Here is a 7,416-nt window from a genome sequence, read left to right as displayed (position 1 = left end):
CCACACCATACTATCCACAATGCAATGGTCTTGTAGAGAAAGTAAATGGAATGATTTGCAAGATCATCACCAAACAGGTGAACAACCATACAGAAGATTGGGATAAACATCTCATGGCAGCTCTTTGGGCCTAGAGGACAACGTTATGAACATCACTAGGTTTCACCCCTTTCCATCTAGTTTATGGGAAGGAGGCAATTCTACCCATTGAGGTGCAAATAGCAAGCTTACGAGGCTTGGCCAGCCAAACCCACCGTCCAATCGTAAACCTTAGAAACCACATCTTGGATCTAGAGAGACTACAAATGGATAGGGAAGAAGCAATCAATAACTATGCGGCACAGGCAGAAAGACGCCGACTCACTTTCAATCAAGGGCTTAAACAGAAAGGACTGGAAAAAGGCATGTTAGTGCTGCGATACGACAACAGATTTGATACCAGGAAGGATAAGAAATTTCAGCCCAGATGGGAAGGAACATTCATCATCAAGAAACGCTACGACAACAGAAGCTATAATCTAATGGAGGCAGATGGGAGAATTCACAAGACTAGAGTCAATGGATGGAGACTGAAGAAGTATTTTCTTAGGTTTGACCCAGAATTCGTGCTAGACATTCCAGAAGAGGGAGAACCCTCTAACTCTATAGCTGAAGAAACTGAAGAAGGGCTAGAAGCATGAATGCCTCTAGCCAAAAGAGAGAGGACTAATGATAGCCGACTTTCAGAAAATCAAAGAAAAAAAAAAAAGAAAAACCCATTTCACCCCCCCCCCCCCCCCCACTCTCAGTACCCCCCCATCGGAACTCATCTCTCCCTTCCTGCCCCACGAGCATCAGATAAAACTCTCGCACTCTCTCCCCCCATTTTCTGTACATACCATCCTCCCCCTCTTCCCCCCCGATTTACCCTCCCCGGCCAGGTAGAAATTAAGAAGAAACGCCCCCAACCCCTCTCTCGTGCTCCCTCGGTGTGAGCCGCATGAGGACCCCCCCTCACTCTTACACTCACCCCTCTCCCATTACCCTTTACCCTCTACCCTATCCTACCCCTCCCCCCCCCTCTCTTCCGCCTGCCAATATTCCCTCCACCGACCCCCCCCCTCCCTCTTCCCCACCCTCCTTCGGCCTCATTCTCTCCCCCCCAGCCCGCGGATATATTCCCCCCCCCATTGACTTAGTTGTCCTTCGTCCTTAAGCCCATGCAAGACACACCACCCTCCCCCTCTCCCTCTCACCCACACAAACCTATGCCCCGCCATACCCCCTCTCTCCCTCACTCTCCCTCACACACTCTCTCTATCCCTTATCCCCTCACCCCTCACCCTCCCCCTCTCCCTCTCACGCCTTGCGGCAGCACGCCAACTCTCTCTCTCTTTCTCATCCGGATGCCACCAGTGCAAATCTCTCTCTCTCTCGCCTTGCGGAAACAGCCACACACACACACACTCACCCACACACACACCCCACCACACCTTCCCCCCACCTCTCCTCTCTCTCCCATGTGCAGTCCGCAGCATACCACTCACTCACACACACTCTCTCGCGCGCAGTCCGCAGCATACCACACACCCACACACATTCGCCTTGCGGCAGCAGTTGAAACACACACACACACACCCACACACACACACCCCACCACACTCCTCCCCCCTCTCCTTTCGCCATGCGCAAACAGTCCGCCATCCGCCACAGGAAAAAAAGAGAGAAAAAAATATATAAATTATATATATATATATATATATATATTATATAAACCCCCCCCCTTTCTCATGTTCCCATGCACGCATGCGCACATACATATACATATACGCACTCACCCACAAAAAAAGATATACACACACACATGATCCCACACATACATACATACACACATGCATAAACGCCTATGACATCTACAAACGGAAGAAGAAGGATCCAAAGCATGCACCGCCAACGACAAAAACAGAAAATGTGCCTAAGGCATGCCCCGGCCGACTCCGAAAAGAAGTACGCTCGACACCAATGCACCGGCAGCTCACCATTCATCGGCAACACGCAACCTCGATGCCATCTCAGTAATTTTAGGTTATTTTACCATTATCTTCAGTTTTCACCCAAGCCATTGTAAATTTCCCTTTTGTAAATATCCTCTCTCTAGGTGGGGATAACAAAGGCCCACCTAGAGATTCCCATCCTTTTAATAATCATCCCCAAAACAAAGCAAGGGTCAACCACTCTGGGCCCACCATTTGCTTTGTCTCCCCGATTAAGATTACCCTAACCACACTGGGATTACCATAATCCAAGCAGCCAACACCTATAAATTGTCACTATCGGGGGGGGCAACTTATGTGGAACCAGGCATTGGGTAGAGTGTAGTGGGAGGGATTGACACCATCACCATCACGGGGAGAGGGTTTAGGGTCTTGTGTGTTGAGTTTGCCTTGGAAATTGCACCATGCGAAGGGACTCACACCCATCTCTCGACACCAATGGTCGATGCACACACGTATGCACGCTCCTAGCAATGAACATTGGTAGTCATTGAGTCGCCCTAGAGAACACACCAAGTAGGTTGCACCATCTCTTCCCCCTACCTCTCTACCAGCACAGCATGCCACCTTGTAAATATTGCAGAAAATAATTCACCCTCACACCCCTGAGGTTGTTTTCATCAATTGCGAGTGTTCTCTCTCTCTCTCTCTCTCTCTCTCTCTCTCTCTCTCTCTCTCTCTCTCTCTCTCTCTCTCTCTGTGTGTGTGTGTGTGTGTGTGTGTGTGTGTGTGTGTGTAGGCTTGCGGTGTTCATATCATCGTGGGCTTTTCGTCCTAGCCGCTCAAAGCTAGGTGGTGCCCCCTATTCCCTTTACCGTGGCAGGCTCGAGGCGAGCCATTCGGCCCCCGGCATTTTAGAGGCTGTCGGGGTTCGGGGTCTGCTTTGCATCCGTCAACCCCTTCTTGGATCAATGAAATCACACACCTGTCACACCCTTTCAAAATGAAGCTCAATTGTTAGTGCTTTGCGGTGATTTTTCATTCAATTTAAGCACTCAAATGCAATAAGCAATACCAAGCTCAGGTTTTTAATGCACGCTCTCAACCAAGCATCAATTTACTGTGAATGTATGTAGCTCAAGATGGAGCCCATATACAATGAAGAAGAATTTTTTATTTCGGCAATGAGCCTTTGCAAGCAAGCCAAGCACTAGACGAATGCATGGGCCAAATAATCACAATGAATGCAATTAATACCCACATTCTTGATTTCATATGGCATTTATAGCAATGAAAAAGAGAGTGTAAGTAAAATTCTAGCTCCCTTAGTTGGCTAATTGATTCTTGATCACCATAGATCAATAACCCTTCAACAAATGTCAAGAATCATCACAAGCCCCACAATTTAGTGCAACATTTGCAAATGACTTCAACAAAAATATGTTCGTGCTCCCTTCTAGTATCCTTTCACATATGAACCAAAAGAGAGAGAGAGAAAGGGAGAGAGAATTATATTGATCACTAAATCCACATAAGTCCATTTAAAGTCACATTTTTCTTCAGTCCTAAAAAGAAACCTATCATCACAAGAACTGATCAATCACCATTTTTTTTGTTAATTTCCTAGTCTCTTACTCACCTTCTAATTTCTCGATTGACTCAACAGGGACTTTGTTTTTTCAAATTTTATTGGATCACATTGGGTGGGAAATCTCTCTCTCTTAAGAAATATACAGTAATATCAAATGATTTCTGTTATGCTCGTGGACAAGTCGGTTTCAGTGAGCTGAGGAAAATAATGGTCGTCCGAGGATGTTAAGTTTAATCACAAGGGTGTGTGAACCTGAGGCTTTTAGATGTCAAGCCTAACGTTGTCAACTCTGTGCATGTATGAAAGGGCGTAAGAGAGCCGGTACAGGTCTAATGGGAATGCTATGCTGCTCATTGTTTGTATGATCGGCTGCAACAAAGTTAGCAAGTTGATGTGAGTTAAAGCAAGTCATAGTTATCTACTGCAGCGTTTTCTCCTCAACTCCGGCCAATTGCATTACCTCCAACTTTTCTCATAACAGTTTATTTGAAGAGCCAGTGTGTATGGTTTTGAAAATAGCTGGAAGATGGGCTTGTGTGTATGGAGAACTTGTGTGAGTTGCACGCAGGAGATCAAGTTGTAGTCATGCCATATGTCAAATTGAAGGTAGGCCTATAATTACACCGCAATTGATTAACTCATAAGACGATTAAACTCCTTTAACGTTACAATTTTGGGGGTCAAAGAGAGGAGATGAATACAAGGAGATCATCTCTCTATGTTTCTCTTTCTGTGAAAGAGGCACTTAATGAGAGGTCGGAGCACATGCATCTCAATGCACAACATAATGAAAAAAGAAACAAAACAATCCAAAGATTCTAGGCTCAAGCAAGCCGACACCTCAAGTAAAACCCAATCAATCCTATGTGATATAGCCATTTCTAAATCTGAAAGCGATCAGTGAGTTGCATCAACGTTCAAAGAAGGGAGTTTTTCATGCGCATCTCATACAAGAGGTGTCAAATGTACTGCAAACTCATCACTGCACCCATTGATAATAAGAATCGCAACCAAAAAGAAAACCACGAAGCTCAAAAAATGATAGGCTTTGACGCCCTCAATAACAAATGGATGCCTTAACTCAATCCAAAATCCGCTTTCATGCACAACCTCCCATAGCTCAAAAATCCCGTGTGCGTGGTGAGTCAAGTGGGTGGGTTCGCAGAGTCTGTGGATCCGCTGCAAGAGAGAGAGAGAGAGAGAGAGAGAGAGAGAGAGAGAGAGAGAGAGAGAGAGAGAGAGAATCTGGGACTCTTGCAACTATGTGTGTGTGGGGCCAGGCTGCAGAGTTGCAAGCCCGTTCAACTTGCTCAAGGGGGGACCAGGGGCAGAAAACAATGCCAATTTCTTTTTTGGATTGCAAGCAAAGGCTACTGCGAGCGTGTGGGTGTGTGTGTCTTCTAAGAGCCACAACTGGTAGCTGAGTGGGGTCGCAACTCCGGGTCAGCATGGTATCATAGTGTGTGTGTGTGTGTGTGTATTGCGCTATCAAAGCCAGGTGAGTTCACGGTTGTATGCCGCAGCCCCATGTGAGAGAATAATGTGCGTAGCGCCATAATCGGTGCAGGCTACCTGTAGTGGGTGTGTGTGGATCCTTTGAACAAGGTAGGTCACGGGTGCGCATAATTGGCAGTGCCAAAAAATGGCATCGCATGGCAAGGGTTTGTCAAGTGGTTCGTCATCTGGGAGCGCGCACTAACTCAGGCCACGCCAAACAGATCATCGTGGGTTTGTGTGTGTGAGAGAGAAAAACGTCAAACTTGGCGGGCTAGCAGGTAGCCAGAATCGCCAAAGGGGTCTCCCTTTTTTTTCGTTCTTTTTTTTTTAAAATCATCTTAGAGTGTGTTCCTACACAAAGTATTGTGTGTGTGTTTGTGTGGACGGAATCAATGTACGACCATTCTTTCACCAACATAAATCATCTAAATGTGTGCTTGCATTTATAAATCTCAAGAGCATCCAACTTAAAAAGCCAAATCAGTTAGCACACGCAGAACAATTCAAGTTTTGCTTAATTTTTAGATTTGATAGGACATACACATACAAGTGAAATTCCAATACAATCAAGTGCTTCATTTTCAAATTGAAATCAATGATGTTCCAACTTGATTGAGATTTGCATAGAGTTGTAGGAGCAATTCCTTGTGTAATAAAACAGAAATTGTTATCCCTTATGATCACCTATTGCTTCTAACTTTTGGAATTTATGCATTTGAATTGAAAGAATCCATGAACATGGATTCAATTTCCATCATTTGGGATTGCACACACAAAATGAGCAAATCCTCATTGTCCATTTCAAACTCGATTAACAATCATCACAAAGTCAATGGCTCAACATCCAAATTATCCAAACCCAATTGGCTTGTAATCACTACAAGAGGTACTTCACATTAGCAACGTTCACAGTGTGACGCTCAAAAATGGAAACCCACGGTATCACTATGGGTGTCGGTATGAGCGTCGCTAAGTTACAAGTAACTTAGCGCCGCTCATAGCAACGCCCATAGCGATGTCGAGACAGGGGTTAAAAATAATCGAGAGCGTTCAAAAACTCAGATCTCAGATCTGAATTTTTGGCGCTCAAGCAAACAAAGGTAACCCACGCTCTCCCTCTCTCTCTCTCTTTCTTCTCTACACACACACACACACACACACACATACACGAGGAGAGGAAAGAGAGCTAGGTATGATCCTTCCCTCTCCTCTCTCTCATGTTCCCTTCCCCTCTTTCTCTCTCTCCCTCTCTCTCTCTCTCTCACACACACACACACATTGTGTTTTTGTGTGTGTGTGTGTGTGTGTGTGTGAGAGAGAGAGAGAGAGAGAGAGAGCACACATAAACAAAAAACACATGCATAAACAAAGAATGCTCTCAAGGCTACGGACTTGCTACGCCCCCTGTGCGAGCCACAAAGGCTCCTAGCACACAGTCATACAACCGACAAGCTCACAAGGAAGAATGGTGTGTCACTCACCTTCCTGCGTAGTTGCGAATGAAGGATTCCCGTGCCGCCAAGAAGAGGGAGATGCCGCTACGCCGTGCTCAACCGCCTCGCCGCCGTCGTGCCGCCGCAACGCTCGATCACACACACACTCTCACACGTACACACACACACACACAAGGAGATGGTGAAGGAGAAGGTGGAGATGGAGCAAGAGCGGCTTCTATTGCACAATGAGAGAATGAGTAAAAATTAGGTTTAGTGGCTTTTATATGAGCTCACCCCATTCACACTTGGGCGCCCATACTTAGCCAACTAACTCCTTGAATATTCCAGTTAGAGTGCGCCTGTCATCGGCGAACACCCTTACCCTTTTCCTATTGGTCCGACAAGCCCGGTACCTAACTCTAAATAATACAACATTTATAGATCATAGGGTGTCCGTGTGCCATGAGGGTTAACATGCCCCCCTTCCTGATGTAGATTCCGTCCTCGGAAGCTATCTAGTTGAAGCTCGTTCGTCGAGATGGAAGAGCAGTCGACATGGATGTGTGTAGCCTTCTTCAATCACTGCAAAATCAAACAACATTGCCACAATAATTACATTATCATATACAATTAAAAATCATATGCAATAGACAGACAAATTGATTGGTAACAGAATTTTAGACAATTTGTCAGCAATAGACATTAAATTGCAATACAATCAAATGCATAATCAAATGTAAAGGTAAAAAATTAAACAAGTCTGGGTTCGCTAATTTAACGGTCAAAAGGCACTAGAGCTCGACTATTAATACCATGGGTAACTTCTCAATTTTTTTCTGGTCAATTAAGTTGTTTAATCGTGAGAGCCAAGTATTTGATGTTCGATGGCTGACTAGAGGCTATACCTAGAAGACCTTGT

At 45.3% G+C, this 7,416-nt stretch overlaps 1 non-coding gene across 1 annotated transcript; it reads right to left on the bottom strand.

Moving 5' to 3' along the window:
• Positions 1–4,458: 4,458 nt before the first annotated feature.
• LOC147433174 (small nucleolar RNA snoR1) lies at positions 4,459–4,551 on the bottom strand. The gene has a single exon (XR_015185612.1). It is a non-coding gene; the product is annotated as a small nucleolar RNA snoR1 (small nucleolar RNA).
• Positions 4,552–7,416: the final 2,865 nt, after the last annotated feature.

This window comes from Adiantum capillus-veneris, chromosome 20 (genome assembly GCF_014529385.1).
Source record: "Adiantum capillus-veneris isolate H3 chromosome 20, ASM1452938v2, whole genome shotgun sequence".
Classification (NCBI taxonomy): Eukaryota; Viridiplantae; Streptophyta; class Polypodiopsida; order Polypodiales; family Pteridaceae; genus Adiantum; species Adiantum capillus-veneris.
The sequence above is the reverse complement of the archived record's forward strand: the minus strand, read 5'-3'. Positions and strand labels throughout refer to the sequence as shown.